This window comes from Eschscholzia californica, unplaced genomic scaffold (genome assembly GCF_041429995.1).
Source record: "Eschscholzia californica isolate CP2 unplaced genomic scaffold, dmEscCali1.0.p SCAF_3, whole genome shotgun sequence".
Lineage (NCBI taxonomy): Eukaryota > Viridiplantae > Streptophyta > Magnoliopsida > Ranunculales > Papaveraceae > Eschscholzia > Eschscholzia californica.
Window position 1 is genome coordinate 34,690,946 of NW_028238420.1, and position 27,020 is coordinate 34,717,965.

At 36.2% G+C, this 27,020-nt stretch overlaps 2 long non-coding RNA genes across 2 annotated transcripts in view; one reads left to right on the forward strand and one right to left on the reverse strand.

Annotated features, from left to right (window-relative positions):
• The first annotated feature begins 1,883 nt into the window (after positions 1-1,883).
• Positions 1,884-27,020, forward strand: part of LOC147549779 (uncharacterized) — a 47,238-nt gene continuing 22,101 nt past the window's right edge. Inside the window, exon 1 of the long non-coding RNA XR_015238876.1 lies at positions 1,884-2,469. This is a non-coding gene — a long non-coding RNA (uncharacterized LOC147549779). The remainder of the gene's footprint in view (positions 2,470-27,020) is intronic.
• On the reverse strand, positions 15,107-15,578 carry LOC147549780 (uncharacterized). Its single transcript, XR_015238859.1, has 3 exons — positions 15,470-15,578; positions 15,276-15,315; positions 15,107-15,159 (listed from the first exon to the last, which is right to left on the reverse strand). It is a non-coding gene; the product is annotated as an uncharacterized LOC147549780 (long non-coding RNA).

Genomic DNA, 27,020 nt, shown 5'->3' on the forward strand with positions numbered 1-27,020 from the left:
CTAAAAGCTTCAAGATTAAAAGCGACCAAGAATAAAAGATGCTATTTATGTATTTTTTTTCTTTTAATTTTTGTTACTTGTTTCGTTTTACTCGCGAAAGGAAGACTTGGTGGATAGTTTAAGATGATTGTATATGTCCTTCATTATTGTACAAGGTGGTATTAGAGGATAACCAATAGTTAAGAGGTTTTGGTGGTAAATTTTGGGTAGGTCGACATATTGAAGATGTTGAGTATCGAAGACAGAAGAGTATGAGAAGGTTAAATGTGGTGGGTAATTGCCAGTACAGAAGTTTACAACGATTGACGACAACGAACTATTCAGAAACTTTACAAGATACTTATATATATGAGCTCATGTGGGAAGGATGTTATATGTGGTCAACTTGTTTGAGATATGTATGGACTAGTGGTAAAATTTGTGAGCCTAAGTCACTCGAGCAGGTGATTCTCATATGAAGGCATTGCCAGGAGTAGCTACCCTAGGTGAACCGAAATGTGAGAAATGCCATCGTGTAACGAAGAAGCTACTCATTGAACCACTTAAGAAGTATTGTGACCACAACGGAGTGACCGTAACATTAGGAAGGAACCGAAGATGAGGATTTGTAAAGAGGTTTAAAGATTCAGATGCATGAAGAATGTAGGAATGGTGAACAATATGATTCTATCTGAGCAAGGTCATAAGTTACTAGAACAAGAGGAACTTTTAAAGAATCGATCAATGATGTCAGAAGTTCACCATTACAGTGTGAGATGATAAAGTACAGTTGTGCTATAATTTGGTTTAAAAGTCGTTTAAGGAAAACGAGTAGATGCAAGTGATTCATTTGGAGAAAGAAATGAGTTGATCCAAATTTCGGGGACGAAATTTATTTAAGGGGGGAGGATTGTAACATCCCATGTTTTTCGGTCAAATACGTAGAAAATTAAGCGTAGACGAGGAACTATATAGTTTCTTTATGATTGGTTGCGGGAGCAATAGAAAAGAAAAAGGTTAAAGTGGGGGTTATATTGGTAATTAATGGAGGTTGAATTATTAAGTTATATTTTTGTTTGGACTTGTTGTAAAGTATATATAAATTATGGACTAAGAATTAATTTAAAAGAAAAATAAAGAAATAAAAACTGGTGTTGTGGTGGCTTTGCATCCAAACGTGGAGAATGGGGATTAATTTGGTTTCTTTTATTATTTTGAGTGGACCCCAGTGAGCATGCAAGACTTAAAAAAAAACCATTTCCCTTTGTTTTCAAACACATATTCCATACAACAGAACCGTGAGAAGCTAGTTGGGTTTTTTGACCGTGAAGTGGTGGAGAGTTTATTGTCGATTTCTCAGCGTCCCGTGGTCGGAATTCAATGAAACTTGTTCCAGATAAATCTATTCGATTCGTTCTACATATTTAGTGGTTCCGAATTTTCAATTTCGTCCGAATTTGGTAGTTTTATGATAACTATTTCGTATACTGTATAGTTGTACTAATTTCGTTTGGGATCAAAATTTGGAGCTATTGAGACGATTATTATTCTATTTCTTCGAATGGTTTGTGTTCAGAAACATGTTTAGGAGATTGTAGACTATTTCGGGGTGTCCAAATATAGACGGGGTGTTGCCGAATTATTTTAGTGCTCGAATTTCATATTTGGACCAGTTTTAGAATGAATTGGAATATAAAGAATTCCCCGAATTTTGTCGTATTTCATATGAATGAACAACTTCAGTTACAGATTTATATTATGAGGTTCATTATATGATTCATCAGCTTATGAAGACTCTAACATGTAAAATAGAGTTTATGAGAAGTTGGTTGATTGGTTCGTAGGCATTTCCGATATTCAGGAGACATAGTTACGAAATTAGAGATCGATTTGATAGATACTTGAAGTCTTCTGAAGTTAGCGAATTTGCTTTTAAGTTTTCATGATTTTGTTTTAATGGTTCTTTTTATTTACGAAGGTTCTTAGTATAAGAACTTAATGTTTTTATTCGATGTTTTTGGTTATTCTTCTTTATCCCAGAGTATGCGAATGAGGAGGAATTAGGTCGTCTGGTAGGCGGGAGGTCTTTGGTGATGCAGGGACTGAGGTAGGGGTTCTGAATCCTTTATCCAGCATGGTTTTATAGATAATGAATATGCTAGATTATACAATTATATATGCGCCATTATAACTAGAGTTTAGGTAGCATGAAACTCGATTTATGTGATGAACTGAAATATGCTTGAAATGTTTTGATGCGATATTAGAAATGTTTTCGAACTGATTTTACGATAATTGTGAACTACTGGGATTTTCTTGTATGTACCCGACTGCGGATTATGTCAACCTATGGGCACGTAGCCATTGAGGGTAGGATGACATGTGGACACGGTTGTGATCCGTGTGAGACCGGTGAGGTGGGCGACACTAGTCATGAGACCTGTGGGAGTAGAGTGCTTCACTTGCTGGCCATTGGTGCTCGTGCCTCCAGTTCGAGGCTCAGGGACGTACTCCTGACCGCTCGTCTGGGAGGTGACATTGATTGGGAATCCCTCTGCTTTGTGGCGATATGGCTCTTGGTTGTTCCTCTTCCGTGTTTGATAAGATAATGAATTGAATATGAATATTGGTTTTCATAAATGGATGAAACTGATTTTGAAAGATTGCATTAGATGCATGGCAGGGTACCGAAGAGAATGAGGTTCAGGTCCTTCCATGGGTATTGGGGGACGGCTCTCTTATTCTAACTCGGTGATCTAAAACTTATTTAGATACTTAAGATATATATGTATAATGAGGTAAACTCTTCAATGATTGCGGAGTCCCTTAGTGGGAGAGGGACTTACCGGCTAGGGGTAAGTCTCTTTCTCGAGGAGACGTAGTGCATTAGCTAGTGCCATAAATGGGCTGGTACTATCTAACGCACTCTAGGTTCTCCTGAGGAACTCTCCTCTTATTGGGAGCGCACCATGGGTGGGCAGCTAATCACTGCTATTGCTTACTAGATTAAGGAAAATGGTTTTGTATATAGTATATATGGAAACTGGTTTGATAACTCGTTTTGTCATGATGTTTACGACTTATTAAATGAACTTTTGAAAACGTGATGGGTTTTGGATTGGTCTTCTACCAGAATAACTCGTGTCGGTGAGTATTCTGACCCCCTACCAGTTGTTAGTGTGCAGGTTCTTGGTTGTAGCCTCGAGGCGGAGTGTGTATTCTAGCCGGTGATCTTGTCTAACGAGGCTAGCAGGGTTATGTCGTTGTCTTTGGTTTTGTTTATTGGCTTTTCGTTATTTTAAAGTTATGTATTTATTACAGAAACCAAACTCTAATATGTATATACGTAACACTTAGAGTTGTTTATAATTTGTATCGGCGTTTTATGAGGCGTTTATATTTTTTTGTGGTTCGGGTTTCGACCCGAAACTGAGTTGAGTTTGTTTAGCTTCCGCTTTATAGTTTATTCTTGTATATGCGAATGTATGGTTTGCATGACAGGTTTACAGGTGCGACCGGTTCGATTTACAGAGGAGACTCTGTCGGATTTTTATCTCGTCTGTGAGTTGCCGGGGCGTGGTCGTGTCTATTTTGGGACACTGGGCGTCAGTCTTTCAAGAAATCCTTTTTCAAACTTGTTGTGGAACGATCGGGATTTCTGGTAACATCACCGAGAATAAGCTTACCAACAAAAGAATTGTTAATTTTTGGTTTCTTGCTCTTTTTAATGAAATCAGCACAGTCATGTTTCATTTCCATTTCTTTCAAGATGAACATTGATTCGCATTTTAATGGTGCCTATCCATGTACTCTCCATTTGCAGTCTTGAACATGACAAACAACAGTTACACATTTTGAATCATTTTTGATGAATTTGAAATAATGCCCTATGTTTATACTATATTGTCGAAGAGCATATCGAAATGCTTTTGCCCCACCAGGAAACAACTGACTAGTTTCAGTAAATATTTTATCTCAACCATTAGATTTTAGTTTTCGTAGTCTTACTTAGATTTGATGATTTTATAGGAAATTCCATATGTAAAATCAAATCTACACACAAAAATACATATACAGTGGTCAACAAAACTTATAATATACTATAAATGACATGTACAATATCGTATATTATGTATAATGTTTGTCAAAATTCATTGGGTTTTGGACACTAACAGATCTTTAGTTTGAATAACAAGGGCCCTGTTTGTGAAAAAATATGCGTAATGTTCCATAAATTATATATAATGTTCGAACAATTACATGATGTTTATATTGTGTTACAGAAAAACTAATGAAATCTTCACAGATTTATGATGTTAATGTTAAAGTACATATAATTGTTCACAAAATACACATTGTTTACATTCTGTTACAAAAACATTGCACGGAAGATAATACGGTTCAAATGAGTCATGTACGAGAAAGTATGCAAAATTTATTATAAATTACAAATAATGTACACTGTTATGAAAAAACGTACGGAATCTTATGTGGTTCATAAATGGTATGGATACAGAGATCTGATATGAACAAATATCAGAAAATCAACATCGTTAACCTAAATCTAATGAAAAATCAAATGATAATTAAATACAAACATAACACAATCGAATATGATGAATTAGTAAACAATGATTAAACATTAAGATTATAAACCGGTAATGAAGATCTTAGAGAGAGATAATGATGAATGAGGATGAATTTTTGAAAAGATGATACAGAGATGAAAAACATTTATAATGAAAATCAGAAATATCTTTAAAGATAATGATGAAAAACAGTAAATAGAATGATTTAGGTTATTTCTTAACCTCGGATGCAACTTTTGATCGTAAATAAGAGTACGAACTGAAGAAATAGAAATGGAAATGGAGATTGCAGCTGGTGTATTGGATTGGAATGAGATCTCAAGCTTCTTCAAAACGAGATTGAATATAGGTTTCGGTTTTAGGAAGATCAATAAACTGGTTTTCGTTTTGAAGAAGAATGAAGATAATAGTTTCTGTTATTAGGATCGTGATTGGAGAGAGAAAGTTGGAGATAAAAATAGAAACCGGATATGGGAATTTGATGCAAAAGGAGTGTTTAATTATATATAAGGTTAGTTTAGGTATTATGATTTAATAAAAATTCTAGGGATTTGTGTTTTCTCTCGAGATGGATACAAATGGATTAGATATCCATTTTTGTTAATATTTTGGTTTATAAAACCATTTTAAGTTTAGAGTGGACTAAGAGTCCATGGTATATAGAGCAAAATAATGTTGAATAAAGGTATATGATCCAATCATCCCAAAATATGAACATTTAGTCCTTTTACATTATGGACAGAAATAACGCATACTTTATGAATTAATACCTTCCATGTCCCTCCTAAAAAATATCGGGTTTTTTTAAAATTCCGAGTGAATCCGGAAAGTTTCCAAGTCGAGGGAGCGTGATTTGGGGATTTATAGCTGGTAAATAGACGCATCCTAAACATTGAATTTTCTCTTTCTTCTAAACCGTTTGGAAAGCAATTATTTTCCCAAATCGATTGAAATCAAACCCTAACCAAATCGTAACAACTGAGAAGGTAGCATCCTTTCTTCTTCTCAACTTTTCTTTTTCATTGTTATCAGGTGAAAAGATAAGCTTGTTCATTAACACCATTTCGTTTTCAAATCTGTTAAAAAACGAACCGTCATTATCACCATGTGAAATCTTTATAAATCTGTTGTTGCATGTTGATTTCACTCTGTAATGAAGAGTATTTCATCATTTTGGTAAAAATTTCTGTAGAATTATTAAGGTTTTTCTTCAGCTTGTTTTCAGTTTAGAGGGTTTAAGGTTTATTTGTTACATCATTTTTGTGATATTATACATAAAGTATGAGTTTTGATTGATGAATAATAGTTTTATGGTTTTGTAGATCGATAATCTCATCTTATTCATTCTTTTTTTAGCTAAAACTCCTAAATTTTATTTTGAAACTCTTACTTATGTCTGACGTTTAGACCAATTTACACTAAAAGTGTCTAATGAAATAACAACAGTTAGAAGGAGTCCATTGAAAAGAAAAGTTGTTGTTGAAGAATTAGTTGGAAAGAAGAAGACTAAAAGTAAAGAAACATCAATATCTGAGGTAATGTGTTTGAAAATTGTTATAATTTATAAATACTGTACACAAAGAGTGATAAATTATGTTTCATTTACATATCAGTGTACAATATTTTTTATAGATTTGCATTTCTGATATATAGTAAATAATTTATATATGTTATATTCTGCATTTTGCTTATTACTAATTAAATAATGTATTATAAATTATGCATACTTTACATAGTTTATGGTTGCATGTACAATTCTGATTCATATTTTATTGTACAGGTTGGTTTGAGTTCTAAAACTTCAAAATTGAAGGATAAAGGAAGTGAGAGTAAAATGGTTAATATTGTAGGGGAACAAAGGCTAATTCCTGATCAAAAGTCATCTGCTTTATTCAGATACATTCTTAGTAAACCAATAGAGTTGATAAATAGCACCCGTAGCTATATGACTGAAGAAATGAAGGAAGAGATAAGCAAAACTCCTTTTAGCAAACTCTTTGATGCTATGGCAGATGGTACGATATTGAGGGAGAATTATACTACTCGTCCAACTAGTGCCATATTGGATGTTCTTTGTCGATATAAAAAATTGACAAAGAAATTTGTTATTGGGAGAATTGAGATCGAATTCAAACCTAAAGATGTTTCTCTGTTGTTGGGAATGCCAATGGAGGGTTTCGAATATGAGGTTTTCCATAAAAAAAAGCGACATAGATCCTTTGAAGTGTGCTTTCTCAACCAAGTATTTCAAGGAAACACTTGATGCATCCAGGAACAAGAATATGGGTCTTTCTAGTGCTGTTGTCGGAGATGCACTTCAGAAATGTGTGAGGAATGGTGAACCAGCAATATAATTTGTTGGTCTTCCAATCATGTTTTTATCAGCAAGCTTCCTGTTTGCAACTTTGGCGGGTTTCACTATATTGCCAAGCATTTATAAGAACATCCAGTCGAGAAGGGCTATCAACAGGGTATAATGGCCAAGAGCCATACACTCATATATGATGGACATGATCGACAAGCATTCAGAAGATCCAACCAAAACATATGGATACTTGTTACTTTTGCCAGTGAGTTACAACCTAAAACTCATCTTTTTTACTAAATTACAAAATATTTCCAATAAATAATGAGTTATTTACAAATTTGTTTTTTGTAGTTCTGGGTGTGCATGCACACAAATCTGTACCCGAAAAATGCACTGAATGCAACAAGATACCCAAGGTTCTTGAGATGGTCTGTGGATGAATTTAGTAATGGGATGGAGAAAGATCTAGCTAGAATGGTACCTGAGAAGGTAGAAATGTTTGTGGATGTGTTTTTCATGAGTGAACATTATTCTTGTTTATAATTAATATTGATAAATTAGTTATTCTTTAATGTAAACGATGTGTAATTTATATGAAATTATGAGACTGTGAGACTTGGTTGTATTCAATTACAGATATTGATACAAATTTTGTAACTTGGGATGCAGATTTTTGAGAATGTTGTGGAAGATATTAGTGAAGAAGAGAAGGAAATGTTAAAGTTTACAGAAAAGGTAGTATTGGAAATACCTTTTGATGATCAGTTGAATAACATGGAGATGATAGAATATCTGAATAGAGAAGTGAATAGACAAAGAGAAGAGTTGAAGAAAAAAGACAATGAAATTGAAAGTTTGAGGAATGAAGTAATAGAACTGAGAAAACTTCTAAATTTGGAAGAGAGAGATGATGAAGTTATCAATTAGGAAGACAAAGAAGGAAATGGTGGAGATAATGGAGATCAAAATGAAGAAGAAAATAATTCTGGGGAGAGGGAGAATGACAATGATGAGAAGATTGATGGTGGTGAACAAGAAGATAAGGTTGAGGATCAATATATTGTTGATGAACGGCAACAGGAAGGTTAGTACATTATGTTCTGTTTTTTTTTTGAAATCTAGTATCCTTCACTATAAAATATTCATACTTTATAGTAAACATTTTACTATTCATGAAAATAATATATACTTTGACAGTGTTTATGAAAATATTATATTTAATGACAGTGTTTTTTTGTATTATGTGAATATTATTAAACTAAACATACATGAAATCATGATTGCAGACCATGATGGAAATGTACCATGCACAGCCATTCTGTTAGTGCATAATGAGGAAGAGAAGAAGTATAGTTCCACTCCAAATTTTTCTTTGGGAATTGATTATACAAGTCCACATGACTTCTCCGACGTTCTTCAAGTTGCAAAATCCTATACTGATAATGCAGAAACAGAAGCAAAAGATGATGACTTTGTGGAGACTACTCCAAGAACAGTGAAGAAGAAAAGAACAAAATCAAAAGCTGTGAAAGGTAAATCGGAGAAACCCGATGATCCTGTTTAAACACCAAAACAAAATTCTCTAATTAAGAGGATCAAGCAAGTTCCAAGAACCAGGAAACTCACTGAAAAAGCCGAGCCAAAAGAAATGGCTGACAAAGACAAAAAGAAAAAGGATGAAAATGCGAAAAAAGATGTCGCAAATGTTGAAGATGTGGATAAAAAGGGAAATGAAGCAGTAATTGAGGATGATGAGAAACTTAGCAACTGGAAGAAAAGCAAAGTGTGGAAAAAAGTTAAAGATAATGAGAAAGGGCTGCTTGAGGAATTTAACCAAGGAGTGAAGATGAAGTAATGAAATATAAGTTTCTTTTGTTGTTTACTATTTTATGAAATGTTTGTTGTTTGTGAAAGATTATGATGTTTGTAACAGACTTTATGTGTTATTTCTAATATAATATAACTATTAATCTATAAATTCACTTCTACGAACTAACAAAGATTGATATGCAGAACAATTGTACGGGAATCCAATCTGACAAGTGATATTAAAGAGAGAGGTGGATTGGCTTATGATGAACTGCGAAATAGATGCTCAAATTATCAATTGGTGGGCAAGACATCTATCTTCCCAAGTTATGTTTGGAGCTGGACAAGTCTTTGTTCTCGCATCTGAGTTATGGGTTAGTAATTGTTAAAGTATGATATAATTTTATGATGAACTGTTTTATTTGTCATACAATACGATTTGAACTTGAATAAATTATGGGGTGCTGACAATAAAGTATGTGTCATTTATACTTATATGTATATATTTTATGTACTCGTAGAATAATTTTATTGTAAAGTATGCATACTTATATGTACAATATATATATATATATATATATTTTCTCTCGCAGACATTGATAAAATGCAAAGCTACTCAAGCAAACATAGACCACCACCTAACAGATCGGATTAGGAATGAGGCTGAAAGAGGCTAATATCTTATATAGTAGCTCTAATGTGTCATGCGATGTTTACAGATGTTAGTAGGGGTATTCATTGGACTTTGTTAGTATTTAATTACTATGATCAATCTTGGACACATTACGATTCATTATTCTTCGACATAAAGCTACGTAAAAATTGCAAAGAAAATGCTGTCAAGTATGGGCAAAACATACTAGATGTGCTTCACAAGTACAAATATGTGAGTCCTGAATTTAGAAAAAAAAATGTAAGGTTTCGAAGACGCCGTATGATCATCAACAAGAAGAAAAGTAAGTAACAAACATTTAATATTATTTCATTATTATAAGATATCAACATGGTTTAATGTTAATTATTTCGTGGTTTCATGATTATTATTTCATCAATGATGGACAGTGCAGATTGTGGTCCATTTGTTATGCTACATATGAAGTTACTAGTCATTAAAAATTTACAAATGGGGGTACCAAAAGAATTTCTTTCCGACGATTGGAAAGAATTAACACAGCGAAAAAGGGCGGAGGTGACATACGAGCTACTGTATGAAACAAGAGATCAGTGGAAAAAGAATTTAATATAGTTTTCTTTTAATATGTTTAAGTGGTAGATTTGAAATTGTTTGTAATGACTCGTTATTTGAATGTTTGAAATTTAAGCTACTGGTGAATATGTGTTTTTCATTACTAAATGTCATATTTGTCGAAAAACTTATGGTAATTTCTAAAGATTTTGATATATATAATAAGTGAAAAATATATTCTACACTGACAGACAATAAGTATTTTTTTGAGATAATTATTATAATGTACAAAAAAAGTATGTGAAATGTAAGACATCGTATGCATTTGATGGGTTATAGAGTTATTCTGTACAAACGACATTATGTGAAATGTATGATAAATTATGAAAATTTTACCAAACATAACAAGAAATTTATTACACAAAATGTAAATTTTAAACATTTGTAATCTGTTATTTATTTCAATCGAATGTACATATTACATAACGATAACCATGAGAAAACCTCAAATATTAACCCTACATGTGGTGCGGTTGTGGTTAGAAGGTTGCTTACACCTACCACAAATCCTCAATTTCCTTGGTTTGTTCCCCGAGCTCTCGATCCATACTGTTCTTGGCCTACCAGGTCTACGCCGAATCAACAGTGGGAGTATTTTGGACTCTTCATTAAATTTACGTGGTTCATCATAATTAGGGACAGACATTATATGTTCCTGGTAAGTCTTCACATAAGATTCAGTTGTCCAAATAGGATCATAGAAACAATCTTGTTGATCGTCAGACAAGCTTTTAATGTACAACATTGCATGCTCACAAGGAACACCATCAACCTGCCACCTTCTACATGTACAAGAAATAAGAAGAAGATCAACACAATGAGATGAATCAGAATAAACCTCAAATATGAATGCGGCAGCCTGTGCAAAATTTCAAGTTGCGGCACTATCATATTTTGCTTTCAACAGATCAGTGATGGTTGGGCACAAGAACGTCGTCCATTTTTTAGACAATTCGCGTGCTACATTCATCGTGCATCCAACATTGCTGTAATTGGGAGTCCACGAGCATGTCGAATCTGGTTGTTAAAGGACTCTGATAGTTGAGAAGATATAGTTGTGTACCTATATAAACAACAACACTATATGGTTATTTCATCATTAAAAAAACCTAAAACATGTGTATAAAATATAAATGAAGTTTCATAAACTATGATCATGCATGCAAAAATACACTTAGGTTATGTTTGATAGCAATTTGGGGAAAGGAAAAAAAGTAGAGAAAATTTTATTCAAGGAAACTTTTTCTCAGAGAATCATTTTCTCTATCGATATTTCCCACCGTTTGGTTCAGTATGGAAAAAAATAATTGATCATTTGTTTAGAGAGAGAAGACATGTGTAGAGAAGGTCTTCTTTGATGCCATTGATGATTTTGGAACTTTAAATGGTATAGAAAACAGGAATATCTAATTAACCCAGTGAGATTTTGAGAAAGAAGAGGCACATCCATTTAAGGGTATAAAAAATTGTGACTTCTCATCAGTGGTTCACTTTCTAACAGTTCTCTTCATGTAACGGAGAAAGCAAAAAATCTTACTTCAGTTGTTCTTCTCCATGTTCACTACTTGGTGTTATTATTCATCTTCAACAATTTGAGCTAAAAACTAGAATTATTAGAAGGTTATTGAACCCTTGTTCCTTTTCATCATCTTCTCTATCGACAAAAGCTCATGAAGACTTTCCCACTCTATTAAACTGTGATGATCGTAGTTTTGAGGGGAGCCATGAAGATCTAATATGGTATATTATCTATTACAAGTTCACTGTAAATGGGTTGGATAGTAACAAGTCAGTGAGTGAGATAGGGAAAGATAGAAAGAGAACCTCATAAACTTGTAGAGAGAGAGAGAGGACATCCCAAACTTCTTTTGTGCAACAGAGGGGACTGTATTTGTGGGTATACATGGGAACCATCGTGTATTACCCGCGGATACACTTTTAAGAGAAAAAAAATCTCCACTAATAGTTGGGTAAAAAATTCCCTCTGTTTCGGGAAATAATTGGAAAAAAACATCACGTGAGCACTAATTTTCCTTTCTCAAAATTGTCAACCAAACATTTGGAAAATGTATATTTAAGAGAAACTTTTTCTCTTTTCCCTGAGAAAATTGGTTATCAAACATAACCTTAATGTATAGTTAATAATGGATTATTCCATGTAAATTACGTATACTTCATGAGATAAATATAAATGTTTATCGATAGGATTTCATAGTTTATGATAAATAACGCAAAACAGATAATGAAAAGTAAAAAATATTGTGTGTTCATACCTTATATCGGGAAAGAAAGAATCTGCCCATGATGCAGGGTCTAAGGATTGAAAGAATGCAACAACTTTAGAACCACCCATCTGTATCATCCGGTTAATAGTAGCATGATACTCAGATTCGGGGAGAGCTCTAGCAACCTTGAAAATCAAGGTTTTGAAGAACTTCGATTTTCGAGCTCCATTAGCCAATCTTAAATTCAGATTGTTCCATAGATGCCAAACACAAAAGGAATGGTGTGTTATTGGGAAAATATTTTTAACACCGTTGATTATACCATTGTGACGGTCTGAAATAAAGATATGTCTTTTCTATATTCACAGCATTGCGCAAATGCCTTAGAAACCAGTCCCAATTAAGGTCATTCTCCACATCAACAACTGCATAAGCAAATGGAAATAGACCTGAAATTGTATGTGGTGTTAGTGAAAGGATCCATATTTTATGCTTTAATACGTGAACTTTGTCATACTGTATGTCTAATTTTCCAGTAAGTTTTGTAATTTTATGATAAAGTATGAATCTGGACTAGAGAAGTACGTAATAACATAATAACAGTTGCTATACTGTTGATACGAGTAATGGAATTTCAGGTAGTTCAGGCTTTACCATTGTTTCAGTCTTTAGCAACAGCAGCGAGTATGCACCCGTTAAAACGAATTTTGCAAAATGTCCCATCCACATATATAACTGGTCGACAATATTGAAATCCAACTATACAAGCATGTAGTGCAATGAAAATTCTTTGAAATCTCCGAGTTACATCGTCAACTTCCAGTTGTACTATGCTGTTTGGATTTGTACGTGAAAATGCATCAGCATACCATTTAAGCTTTGCATAGGATTCTCCTTCCTGGCCAAATGCTTCATTCATTGCAACTTTCTTCCCCTCATAAGTGTAGTAATATGGAAGTTGGACAGCATAATCTTGCAAGAAATCTTTCTTCAAACTTGTTGTGGAACGATCTGGACTTCTAGTAACCTCATCGAGAATAGGTTTACCAACAAAAGAACTGTTCATTTTGGGTTTTCTTGCTGTTTTTAATGAAATCAACACAGTCATGTTTCATTTCCATATCTTTCAAAATGAGCATAGATTCGCATTTCAATGGTGCCCATCTATGTACTCTCCATTTGCAATCATGCCCTTTGAGTCATTTTTTATGAATTTGAAATCATGCCCAGTGTTTATACTATATTGTCGAAGAGCATATCAAAAGGCTTTTGCACCACCAGGAAATAATTGACCAGGTTCGGTAAATAACTTATCCCAACCATCTGATTTTAGTTCCGTCTTCTTACTCTGATTTGATGATTCTGTATGAAACTCCATCTGTAATATCAAATGTACATACATTAATAAAGAAACATTTAATGGAAAAAAATATTGTATTATAAATGACATGTACAGTTCAGTAAATTAGATATAATGTATGGCAAAGTACAATTGTTTATTAGGTCAAGAGAAGTTTTATATGGTTGTCATGGCAACTGTTCTGGGAAAAAAATGACGAGAAATGTTGGATAAATTTTTCATACTGTATGAACTTTTGGCAAAATGTTTTTGATATCATTGATAAAGTACGTATAATTTGTATGATAAATACACATATATATCATTCAGTAATAATAACAATTTATTGGAGATTTTGCGTAATGTACTGTAAAGTATGGGAATGTATCGTACATTACCTATATTGAATATTCTGTTATGAGAAACTGTACGGATAATCACCAGGTTCCAAAGTTGTACGGATGGATAAATCTGATCTGAAGAAATATCATAAACCACAGAAGATTAATAAATTAGTAAACAGATCTTATAGAATTAGATCATAAATCTGATATGATTAACATGAGAAACAATATTAGATCTTAACAATGGTGATTATAATGAATTTCACAGTGTCAAACGTGATAAATGATGAATGTTTGCACAACAATCTAATGAAGATGAAACAAGATTTCTAAGTTTAATGGAGATTTATTAAGTGAATCGGTTTTAGTGAGAGAAAATAAATTGTTTCCGTTACTGACGATATCCATTTACAATATTATTTTGGTTTTCAAACCCTTAATAGGATTAGAGTGGACTAAATGTCATATTAGGCCTCGTTTTTTGGGCTATAAGTTCAAAAATTAATGGATTAAATGTGTGTTTAAGAGTAGATTTTTTTACATGAAGCCCAAAAATTATAAAATATAAGTCAAGAGACTGATAAATAAACTGTTATTTATAAATCAAAATGAAAATCATGGAACAAAATGTGTTTTGGTATATACAAAACACGACATGTTAACATTCAAAAATGGTTAGTAACTCTGACATCCAAAAATATGTTAACAGAACGTAATGTGTTTTGATCTACACAAAACAAGTCATGTATAATACATATGTTAATATTCGAAATTTGTTAGTACGTAATACATCCCAAAAATTATCTTAACAGAGATGAGAATTTGGAGTAAGATGATGGAGAGGTTAAGAAGATAAACTGATAATAAAGATGGCAACGAACATGGAGATTAATGAGAGATTTTATTCAGAAAAAGTTAAGCTTTATGTGAGAAGATGATGAAAATAAGATTAATAAGAGTAATAATGAAAAAGAATTCTGAAAATTTACCTGATTGGTTTAGAAGATGATAAAAATGGTGATGTTATACAAACTGTTACATGATAATAGAGAGAGAAAGTATTCGAATTCCTGATAAACTTGTTTTTAAAGACCGGTATTTCATCAGGATGATGAAGGAAGAAGTATATTTGATGAAGATGATGAAGATGCTGAAGGAAGAAGATGACGATGATGCTGAGTGTTCTTTACTCGACTGGGTTCGGTCTGGAGAGAGGGTGAATAATGGAGCAAGTTTCTAATTAATATAAAAAGAAAAAATGAACATTACCACTTACTTGTGTTTTATTTTGAGAGGGCAAGTCATCATGATTGGTTATTCCTATAAAAGAAAATAAACACAACAACACTAAATCAAAACCTCATATAACAAGAACTCAGAGAAACTTAAAAAAAATGCAGGAAAGAAAATATGTAGTATTAGAAAGAATATCATACTTAGTGATGAGCAACACACAGGAACATCTCCATGCCAATCCTATTAGAAGAGAGACAATTAATTAGAAGAATTATTATTAATAGATCAAAAAAGAAAGGAAGTTGTTGAAGTAAAACTCAGAATTATTATGAAAAAAAATCTAATTTACTTCCAAAAAATAAAAGAAAAAGAAGAAAAGCTAGTTCATGACTACCTGATCTTTTATGTTATTGATGATCTTGAAAGTTGGGGAAAATTTAAGGTATAACATTTGAGGTTTAGGTGGAAGGAAAATGTTTTAGATTTAGGTTTAGGGAAGGAGTTTATTGGAGAAAATTAGGGTTTCAATGGAGCAGCTGGTGCCGAGTTTGAGAAACGGTTTGTAGGGGGACATTTAGGTTAAATGGTCAAGTAGAGAGAGAAATGGAGAGGAGTGAATTTTCTAGAGGCGCCCCTTCCACTCCCTCCTTCCTTTTACCAATCAAGGCAATGAATAAGCGTGGTAAAGAAGTCTCTCAAATGGTCAAGAAGTCTCTTTTTCATAAATCCAAGGCCCACTCCTAAAGACCAATAAGTATTTAATCTAGAGGTGAGCAACGGTCGGCCAAACTGACCTGAACGAACTCGGTTGAACCGAACAATGTTCGGTTCGGCTGAAAAAACAATCAACAGGTTATTGTTTGGTTCAGCTTCCGTTTGGATTTTTGAAAACCGACATAACTGGACCGACCGAGCTATACATATATATATATATATATATATATATATATAATTTATGTATATCTAATAATATATACATTATATAACACTATAAGTGACTTACCATTACTCAATATGGATCGTAAACTAACAAATAGAATTTTAGGTATTCGAATCGATAATAGTTTAAAGAGTGAAATTAAATTTTAACTTTTATTTTTCTTACTTAAGTTCACTTTGTTTCCTCATGTTTTATTTGGTTATGTGAGTTCGGTCCGACCGACCAACCGAACTTAGTCGCGTCGAACCGAACCGGGTCGAAGTCGGTTGACGATTTGATCGGCTGGGCTTCTGCCGATGATTTAACCAAACCGCTATTGATTGGTTCAGTTCCGGCCTGATCCTAAATGGTCGGCAACCGACCGCTGCTCACCCCTAATTTAATTCTTTGTGTAAAGTGCCCAAAATAGCCTCACTTCAAAGAATTTATGTCAAATACATACCCCTCCTATTTTCTATCCAAAGGTCTTGTCAAAACTCTCTATCTTCATCCCAGAATTTGTTATATTTCCAAGAAAAATAAAATATCTTTCTATTATACTTATTTCATTATCTCTCTCTACTGAACACCGTTGCTCATTTCTCTATCAACCAAAGTTGTATGCTCCTTTGTCTATCGTTCTCTTTCTCTCTTTCAGTAAATAAAAGCTTTGAATCGGTGTCTTTCAGCGACTCTCTTCACGTGTAAAGGTAAAAGTAAGGGTGGTTAGAGGGTTGGCAAACATATCTGACTGTTTGCTTAGAGTTTCATCGGTCAGAAAGGTATAATGTAACATCCCGTGTTTTAAAAGGTTGGTTTAGGGACTATTTGACATTTAGGTCAAATCAAAAGAGGGACTAAATCAGCAAAGAGTTCAATTTAGGGGTTATTTTGCAATCCAGCCAAATTCAGGGACCAAACAAGAATTTCGTGAAATTGGATAAGAATTTCGTGACTGGGAGTCCGAGACGGAAGCTGATGATGCATAAAAAGTCCAGACGTTGACTAACGTCTGAAGAGTCAAGATCAGACCTGAAGTCCATCGGGTCAACCAGGCTTAAGGCAACAGGTCAGCTGAACCCTTTATGATCCATCACATACTCCCCTAACTGGGAGGTCGCCTAGAGGAAACCAGCCTTGTAACGCCCTTGGCATGGATAGATCAGCCCTGGGGTTTCTAAAGGAATGAGGGGGGTCCACGTAGATTCGGTCGATGTCTTACGCCCAGAACTGAGAAGGCAAAAGTGCACTAGAAATCTACCGACTTAATCCCAGAATATCTACAGAGATCTCAGTCGGTTACAGATCTCTAAGTGTTTAAGCAAGTTTAGACTTCACGCGTCTAAGTGAGGAAACTTTTCCCAAAAGATCTATCACATCGGCAGGATATCTATGAAAGATCCTTGACCTTAGGAACTTTCATCTATCTTGGATACAAGATAAACACAAAGGAAACGCTTCCCTCCACGGCAATCACCGCCGCCTCTTAAGCCTATAAAAGGCCCCCAAATCGTCCTTCAAAGGACACGATCTCTAAATCCTAAAAGGATAGAAGAAACTCTGAGTTCTCACAACTCGCCCCCAAAAGGATCGATCAATATTCATTCTTTTATTGCAAAGAGCACCCTGACAGGCTTGAGCGTCGGAACGATTTTCGAACCCTTTGTAGGTTTTCCCCTTTTGGGGAACAGAAGAACATGAGCTGGAACTGAAGCAAGGAGCAGGAGCCAGGAGCAAGGAGCAGGAACAAGGAGCAGGAGTAAAGAAGCAAAGAATCAGAGTTGGAAGCGGGAACACTCTGCGGAATCTAACTTAACTTACCATAATATTCGACCATAAGGGAGACTATCATGCATCAACTCCCTATTTCGTGCTGATATAACGGAAGACCATTTTTTGACATCAGCATTTGGCGCTAGAAGGAGGGGGTCTCTCCAGCAAAATCATCAGTTCGGTAACCCGAACTCTTTTCATTACCTTTTCGAAACTAACCGCTTCTTCAAAATCCACCAGGCAGACATGTCGTTAGGAGATTACACACCTAGCGGGGCCCTGTGTATGTTTCTTAACCAGACTGTATTCGTAGTAGCTCTTGAGCGACTTAAAGTCGAACGCGGGTAATAAGAAAGGGAGATTGCGCGGCTACGAGAAGACCTCCGCATAGCTGAGGAAACAAAAAGGAAGGTGGCACTAGAAACCCATCAGTCTCCTCTTGGGCCAGAGGTACCGGAATCTGGAAGCTCTGAAGGTTCCCTGTCTAGAAGAGTACCATGGACATGAGGACCCAGAAAGATTCCTCAGAAACTACGTTGCGGTAATGAGCCTCTACACGACTAATCAAGACATTTGGCGCGTAGCCTTCACGACCACCTTGAGAGGACCAGCACAGACGTGGTATCAGTCGCTGGCACCCGGGTCTGTGGAATCCTTCGAAGACCTTACCCAAGCCTTTCCCGAGGCTTTCATGGATATACATATCGAAGGACGAATAAACACCCCTAACAGGGGACTAGAGCTGGAAGCAGAAACACTATGCAGAGTCCAACTTAACCTAACAGAATATTCGACCGTAACGGAGGCTGTCATGCATCAACTCCCTGTTTCATGTTTGTGACATCCCGTGTCCCAAAATAGACACGACCACTCCTCGGCAACTCACAGACGAGACAAAAATCCGGCATAGTCTCCTCTGTAAATCGAACCGGTCGCACTTGTAAAACCTGTCATGCAAACCATACATTCGCATACACAAAGAGATAAACTATTGAGCGGAAGCTAAACAAACTCAACTCATTTTCGGGTCGAAACCTGAACCACAAAAATACAAACGCCTCATAAAACGTCGATATAACTTATAAACAACTCTAAGTGTTTTACGTATATACATATTAGAGTTTGGTTTCTGCAATAAATACATAACTTGGAAATAACGAAAACCCATATAAAACGACAAAACTCCACTAGCCTCGTCAGACAAGATCACCGGCTGGAATACACACTCTGCCTCTAGGCTACAATCAAGAACCTGCACACTGACAACTGGTAGGGGGTCAGAATACTCACCAACACGAGTTATTCTGGTAGAAGACCAATCCAAAACCCATACGTTTTCAAAAGTTCTTTTAATAAGTTATAAACATCATGACAAAACGAGTTATCAAACCAGTTACTGTATATACTATATACAAAACGTTTTCCTTAATCTAGCAAGCAATAGTAGTGATTAGCTGCCCACCCATGGTGCGCTCCCAATAAGAGGAGAGTTCATCAGGAGAGCCTAGAGTGCGTTAGATAGTACCAGCCCATTTAGGCACTAGCTAATGCACTACGTCTCCTCGAGAAAGAGACTTACCCCTAGCCGGTAAGCCCCCCTCTCACTAAGGGACTCCGCAATCATTGAAGAGTTTACCTCATGATACATATATACCTTAAGTATCTAAATACGTTTTTGATCACCGAGTTCGAATAAGAGAGCCGTCCCCCAATTACCATGGAAGGACCTGAACCTCATTCTCTTCGGTACCTATCATGCATCTAATGCGATCTTTCAAAATCAATTTCATTCGTATATCAAAACCACATTCTCATATTCGATTTAAATCAGTTTCATTCGTATATCAAAACCAATATTCTCATTCGATTCATTATCTTATCAAACAGGAAGTGGAACAACCAAGAGTCATATCGCCACAAAGCAGAGGGATCCCAATCAATGTCACCTCCCAGGCGAGCGATCAGGGTGTACGGCCCTGAGCCACGAGCTAGAGGCACGAGCACTAATGGCCAGCAAGTGAAGCACTCTACTCCCACAGGTCTCATGACTAGTGTCGCCCACCTCACCGGTCTCACACGGATCACAACCGTGTCCACATGTCATCCTACCCTCAATGGCTACATGCCCGTAGGTTGACATAATCCACAGTTGGGTACATACAAGAAAATCCCAGTAGTTCACAATAATCGTAAAATCAGTTCGAAAACATTTCTTATATCACATCAACACATTTCAAGCATATTTCAATTCATCACATAAATCGAGTTGCATGCTACCTAAACTCTAGTTATAATGGCGCATATATAACTATAGAATCTAGCATATTCGTTATCTATAAAACCATGCTGGATAAAGGATTCAGAACCCCTACCTCAGTCCTTGCATAACAAAAGACCTCCCGCCTACCAGACGACCCAATTCCTCCTCATTCGCAAACTTTGGGATAAGGAAGAATAACCAAAACCGAATAAAAACATTAGGTTCTTATACTAAGAACCTTCGCACAACAAAGCAATAACGTAAAGAAAACTTAAAACATAAAAACAATCCGTAACGCTGAAGACTTCGAATACCGAATTTGGATCGATCCTAACTTTCATAGCCAGGTCCACTGAATAACCGAGCATACAAACTAACTAACCAACTTCTCATAAACTCTATTTTACATTTCAGAGTCTTCATAAGTTGACAAGTCATATAATGAACCTCATAATATAAATCTATAACTGGAATTGTCCATTCATATGAAATACGACAAAATTCTGGTAACCATCTTTATCCCAATTCATTTCCAAACTATTCCAAATATGAAATTCGAGCACTAAAACAATTCGGCAGCACCCCGTCTATATTTGGACACCCCGAAATAGTCAAAAATCTCCTAAACATGTTTCTGAACATAAACCATTCGAAGAATTTGAATAACAATCGTCTAAATAGCTCCAAATTTTGATCCCAAATGAAATTAGTATAACTATACAGTTATCGAAATAACCATCAAATAACCACCAAATTTGGACGAAATTGAAAATTCTGAACGGATAGATATGTAGAATAAGTCGAGTGGGATTACCTGGAAGAAGTTTCATTAAATTCCGACGGCCGAACGCGAAGAAATCGACGAAACAAATCCAACCATTAAAACAACCCAATACTCACAACTCAGTTATTTTGTTTCTAACCTCCACTGTTAAAGAATGAGCTTAAGAGAATGGAAGTAGGGTTATGTATATATAAGGTGGCAAAGGGTGGGTAACGTGTAAAGCTCCTGGCAGTAAGAATTGGGTTTGGTTTCCTTTTAAACCAAACAAAATTGCTTTTGGGTGCCACGTGTCACTCCATAAGATGCCCATGTGAATTAATTAGTTTTAAGTCCATAACTTCAAAATACATAATAAACAAGTCTCACATATTTATAATCTACTCATTCAACCTCCATTAATTATCATTTAACCCCTAACTTCACTTGTTCTAAATGCCAAATAATCCCTCTTCCAACCGTAGTCGTCTTTCGTTTCTTTAACCGAAAACATGGGATGTTACAATGTTGATATAACGAAAGTCATTTTTTGACATCAGCAGAGACAAGGCTTCTAGGTCTGCTTCCGTCATTGCAAACTACAACTACTCCCTAAGTCAGCCATTCGCTAACTCATGGAGTTGGGGACAAACTGTATTGGGAAAAAATAGCATGTGGGCCTAGCACAAGCGAAAATAGCATTGGGCCTTCCTTAGGAACCCACCTTCGCACAACATGAGAGGTGTGCCTTCAGTAGCCTTGCAGGTCTAGCAAGGAAGTCTAGCGGAAGCCCTTCACCTAGCAATCCCAACACGCCTCGTAAAGCCCAGAAAGCCTTGCGTGCTTGCTCAAGCCTATACTTATGGCATGCCAAGACATGGTCTGCCATGATAGCCCACTCACAGTCCAGCTAGTTATGTGCCTACATGGCTAGATTGTTAGAGATTGAGTCAGTCCAATCCTAGCATTTCGCTACGCGGCTAACTTCAACCTGATCCTACATCGAGTGACACAAAAGAATGTCTATTTGATCGGATGATATGCTTAGTGGAATGAGACATATAATCATGGGAGAGCCCCATAAACATGTCTTGTAGGCCTAAACGAAGTTTAGGCAAAGTTAGCACGAAAGGCCCGAAAGCAGGGATATTGGGTCGGGGCTTAAAAGTGAAGTTTTAGGGGCCGGATTGAGGCCGGTCTTGGCTGGGCGGTTCCCCTAATGGGGCCGGTCAGATTTGCCCACTTAGGCTTTATTTGAACGGCGCCAACTAAAGGGACTTCTAGGAAATCTTATTAGAGTTGGACTCTAACTTAGGACTCTATATAAGGTCTTTTAGGAATTTGAATATGGTGTGGAATTTCTCAAGAAGCTCTCTTATTTTACAACATCAAGTAGAGAAAGAAAGAGAGCTAATTCCTAAGCTATCTAACTAGTCATAAAGAAGAAGGAATTCTTCTAATCAAACCACCATTAGAGTTCTAGATAGCTACAAGGTGGGAGATCAAATTGATCTTTTGGGTGTCTTGAGTAGAGGAGCAACACTTGGAGATGTTGGTCTTCACATTCGATTGGAAAGGTTCGAGGAAAAATTTAGGGATTAAGGTAATCCTAAAACTCTTAGTTAATTATTAGCTTATGCATGATGATCTTAGGACCTACTAGTGTTAGACATGAGATGTTTGAGATTCTGCTTAGAATACTAGAAGACACCACAACCCTATAGTGGTATCAGAGCCTCTTGCAAATAGCTAATTTTTGCTAAGTTTCGGACTAATCCATGATTGATTAGATAGATAGTTATGTTTAAAAGTGTTTGAGGCATCAATTTGATGATTTTGAATGTGATTTAAAAGTTTTCAAATTGGTTTTCGAAGTTGATGATTGGAAAGAGTTTCAAAAGATTCGTTTTGATTGATTTCGGTATTGAAAAGTGGTTTCAAAAGAATTGGTTCTCATTGATTTTTAAAATCGTTTGAAATCAAATTTTAGGTTTTTAGAAGTTACTAAAAAGTTGGGACAGCAACTTTGGAAGCAAAAGAACAAAAAAATAGGAAATCGCGTGCAAGTCTCGGTCGTGTTGGCCGAGACCGTTCCAGACTCCTAGTCTGGAACGTGCAAACGCGGTTCCTAGTCGCGTCTGGGACGTGACCGGGTACCCCGAGACGGCGGGCACGCGTCCAGAAGCAACCAACAGACGCGTCTAGGATGCGTCTGGGTGCTTCTGGTAGCCCGGGTGTGTCTCGGACTCGGTCCGAGACACCTAAACACTTCCACCAAACGCATAAGGATGCGTCTGGGACGTTGTAGGCATCTCGGTCTAGGACCACGATGGCCTAGCAGCTTCGGCCAAGGGCCAGACGCATCTAGGATGCATCTGGGGTGGCCTAGGGAGTCTCGGACTTGGTCTGAGACATCCCAAAGGCTCGGCCTGTAGCCAGACGCGTCTAGGAGGCGTCTGAGCCATAGGCTAACATCCTGGTCTTGGGCCAGAACGCGTCCAATGCCCAGGCAAAGATCGAGATGCGTCTAGACGCGTCTGGTCTCGGCCAGAACGTGCTAGACACGACCCAAAGCTCTCGGCCTTGAGCTGAACCGTGCATAAGCCGGACATATGCACCTAAGCCTTCTTTAGACCGGACCACCTTGTTAGGCCTTGACCTTAGGCTCGTAAGCCTTGACCTATTGTTGTCCCGGGCTATACTGAGTTTAACTTAGGTCCATGGGCCTAAGTTTTACGGGTCTTGACCCGAGTGGGAGTTTTTCTGACGAAAGTCTAACTTTTCTCCCGGTCCCACCCAAATAGTACCGAAAAGGTTTTGGGCCACCCGAAGGCCTGAAACGGAGTTTTCTTAAAATTGACTTTGGAAATCATTAAGAGTCAACCTATAATTGACCTGGTCTCTTCAAAAGCCCAAACAGAGTTTTTCTTGAACTTGATTTTAGAAATCATAAAATATAAAACCAGAACGCACCATTAGTCGAATTCTTCGAATATAGACTTAAGGTCCGTAATGTGACATAGAGATGCGGACAAAAGTATCTCCTGGGTTATCATGCATATATAATTGTTAGCCTTGAATATTATATGAATGCATGATGTGAATGCGGAAACTAGTATGGCCATAGAAAGTTATTTCTTTCATACGTCTTTTAAGCACAGATGGGTGCAATTTGTAGTAATTTTAATTTCAAGTTTATTCGATCTGCATATCGTTTTAGTCTTGTAATTAGAGTTTAGGGTCTATGAGTCCATTGAACAAGCTCAAGGATGGAGATCCTAATTTGAGTGGGAGAAATCAATGGAGGTTCAAAGATGGCGATCTTGGCGAAACAAGAAGAAATCCTAAGAAGATTAGACCTTTTAGGATTAGGGGCCATACTAGGATTCATATGTGCTTGATTTACTTTCTCGCGCGCATTTACTTATTTATTTACATTTTATGTCGTGGATGTTAGTTTGACTAAATAGTTCACTGTAACGCATACCAGACTAAACGTAATAGTCCCTAAAAGTAATTTTGAGAAAAATGCCTACCCAGACTGAGACACCCTTTGAGCCCTCGATCGAGGAAGGTGGGTCGGCCTTCGCAGAGTGTCTCCTCTATCTTGGGACAATGCGGGTAGACTCATGGCAGGGGTCTACACGTCTAAATGGTTTTTCTCAACGAGATCAGCGAAAGAGTTTTGGAAACTCGAGGTAAAAGGATAGATTTGACATTCATTAATGCAATCTATCAACCAAGAGTCATAAGGGTATGATCAGTGAAGTAGTTCACTCACCTCGAACGACGGAGTTGAGGGCAGGGCCCTAGTCCGCTTAACTTCGGAGAACTGGGATCTTGGAATCACGTTATTCAATAAGGGACGTTTTTATTGAATAATGTGAGAAAGTTAAATTTTTCTGAAAAACGATAACGAGTTTAAAACTTTGCAATTCTTTCATGTAGTTTTAAGATGACAAAACAGAACTTCAACGTTCGCTTACATCTCGACAAGGAGAAACGGAAGGAGGACAACTTCCTCGAATGGAAGAGGAATCTGGGAATAGTTCTTAGGATGGAAGGCAAGTTGAATGTGCTAGAAAGTCCAATTCTAATATTGGATGCTAGTTCAACCCCTGAAGAAAAGGAACATGAAAAGAGTATTCAGAGAAGGGCAGAACCTGTAACGTGTCTGATGTTGGCAATCATGGAACCCACTCTTCAAGAGCAGTTCATAGACATGGATGCCTACTTCATGATTCGACAGCTTAGGGAAATGTTCCAGAAGCAGTCGAGATTGGAGAGGTATGAAACCTCCTGGACATTACTAAACATGCGCCTTAAGAAAGGAAACCAGTTGAGCCTCATGTTCGTTAGATGATCAGGCTCATTGGTAAGCTAACTAAGCTGGGTTTTCCTTATAGCCAAGAAGCGGCTACTGATACTATCCTTCACTCCCTCCATAGTGGGTTCAATCAATTCAAGATGAATTACAACATGAATGGATGGGACAAGACACTGGAGGAACTTCATGCGATGCTTCAGACGGTCGAACAGGATGTAGCCATAGTGGATCATAAGGAGGATTTTCGTATGATTCAAAAGGACAAATAAGAAGAGTGGAAAACAGAAAAAGAAAACTGTGTCCAAAGGAAAAGGCAAACGAAATGCCAAAACCAAGGACAAAAGTCCACCTTCTGATACAAAGTGTTTCTACTATGACGGCAAGGGTCATTGAAACAGTAGCTTCCACTTCAGGTATTGGTGGTTAATTTATCAAATACTAAAAATTTCCCAAATTGGTATGAGATACTTAATGCCCTATCATTGTGAATGTACAAGAGTAACAGGGAACTAAGTATTTGGGAGAAGAGATCCAAGAGGGGGCAGAAGCCAAAACTGCTAAGGATGCTGAAAGGGATCAGAATCTTGTTTAGGCACTAGTCTAGATTAATTTTTTTTTCTAGTTAGACAACATCTCCGTACTAAGTATTACGGAGAATCAAGATCAGGAACTTGATAATTTAGTTAATGTAGCGAAACCATTGGACGGAAATTAGGGTGTGTTTGATTGGGAATTTTCCCGGGGAAAAGAGAAACAGTTACCCTAAAAATATATTTTTCATATGTTTGTTGAGTATTATAGGGAAAATAAAATTTTCACTCACGTGATCAAATTTTCTAATTTTTCTCTAAAATTAAGGAAAGTTGTTACCCACCTCTCCCTAAAGAATCTCTTTCTCAACAACTATTTTTCTCACATTACCATATTTTTCTCTCTACAACTTTCTCTCTCTCTAAACTACTAGTTCTATCTCTCGGCTTCTTCACCCTATATTTGAGCAACAATTTTTCAACAACTCAACCGAGGCTTTAAAAATCTTAACACCTCTCTCTCTCTCTTATGTGAACTATCTGTTTTGAAAAAATATCAATTCTAAGTATGTCCTTATAAAGTTTTAATTTATATTGTTATTTCAAAAATATGATAGTACTCTTCCTTCATTTCATGTAAAACGATCATAGAGATACTACCACTTTTTTTTATATGGAAAAGCAAAACCAAAAGAAAATTTGAATATAATAATGATAGTAGTAACTAGTAACTTGATTCTTGTAATTGATATCATCATTATAAGAAGAAGAAAAAATATAATTTGTTTAAAGAGAAAAGAAATATATACCTTTTGTATGTAATTAAAATCAAGAAAAGAAGTAAAACCCGTGCAGAAAGTTATACTATTTGGATTAACATATGAAGTCCTATAAAAAGCATATGTTTCCTTCTTCTTCTTCAGTCAACAAAGAGTAAAAATCAAAAGTTTGAAAATAAAAAGTAAAAAAATTAATTAGTAGGAGAAAAGTTATTTTCTCTGGTGAACCAAACAGTAGAAAATTCAGAAAATGTTTTAAAGAATCATATTCTAGATGAAAGTGTTTCTTCGAGAAACACTTTCTCTTATTTTTATCTTTCCCCCAACTTGGAATCAAACACACCCTTAGTTTTCGAGGAAGAAAATTGAGAAGGATGGAAACATTGGAGTTTCCCAAAACTAGACCAAGAAGATTGAGATCGTGTATTCATACCAAGAGATTATGAACGAGATCTCAGATCAGTCTAAGTTTGAGTCCATAACTAACAAAAGGAAGACAAAACCGTAATGGTCACCGACTTTAGTGGTTAGTAAACAAGCATGCTTCGGAGATCCGTCATCAGAGTGAAGCAAGCAAGAGTCGGAACTTCGATTCAA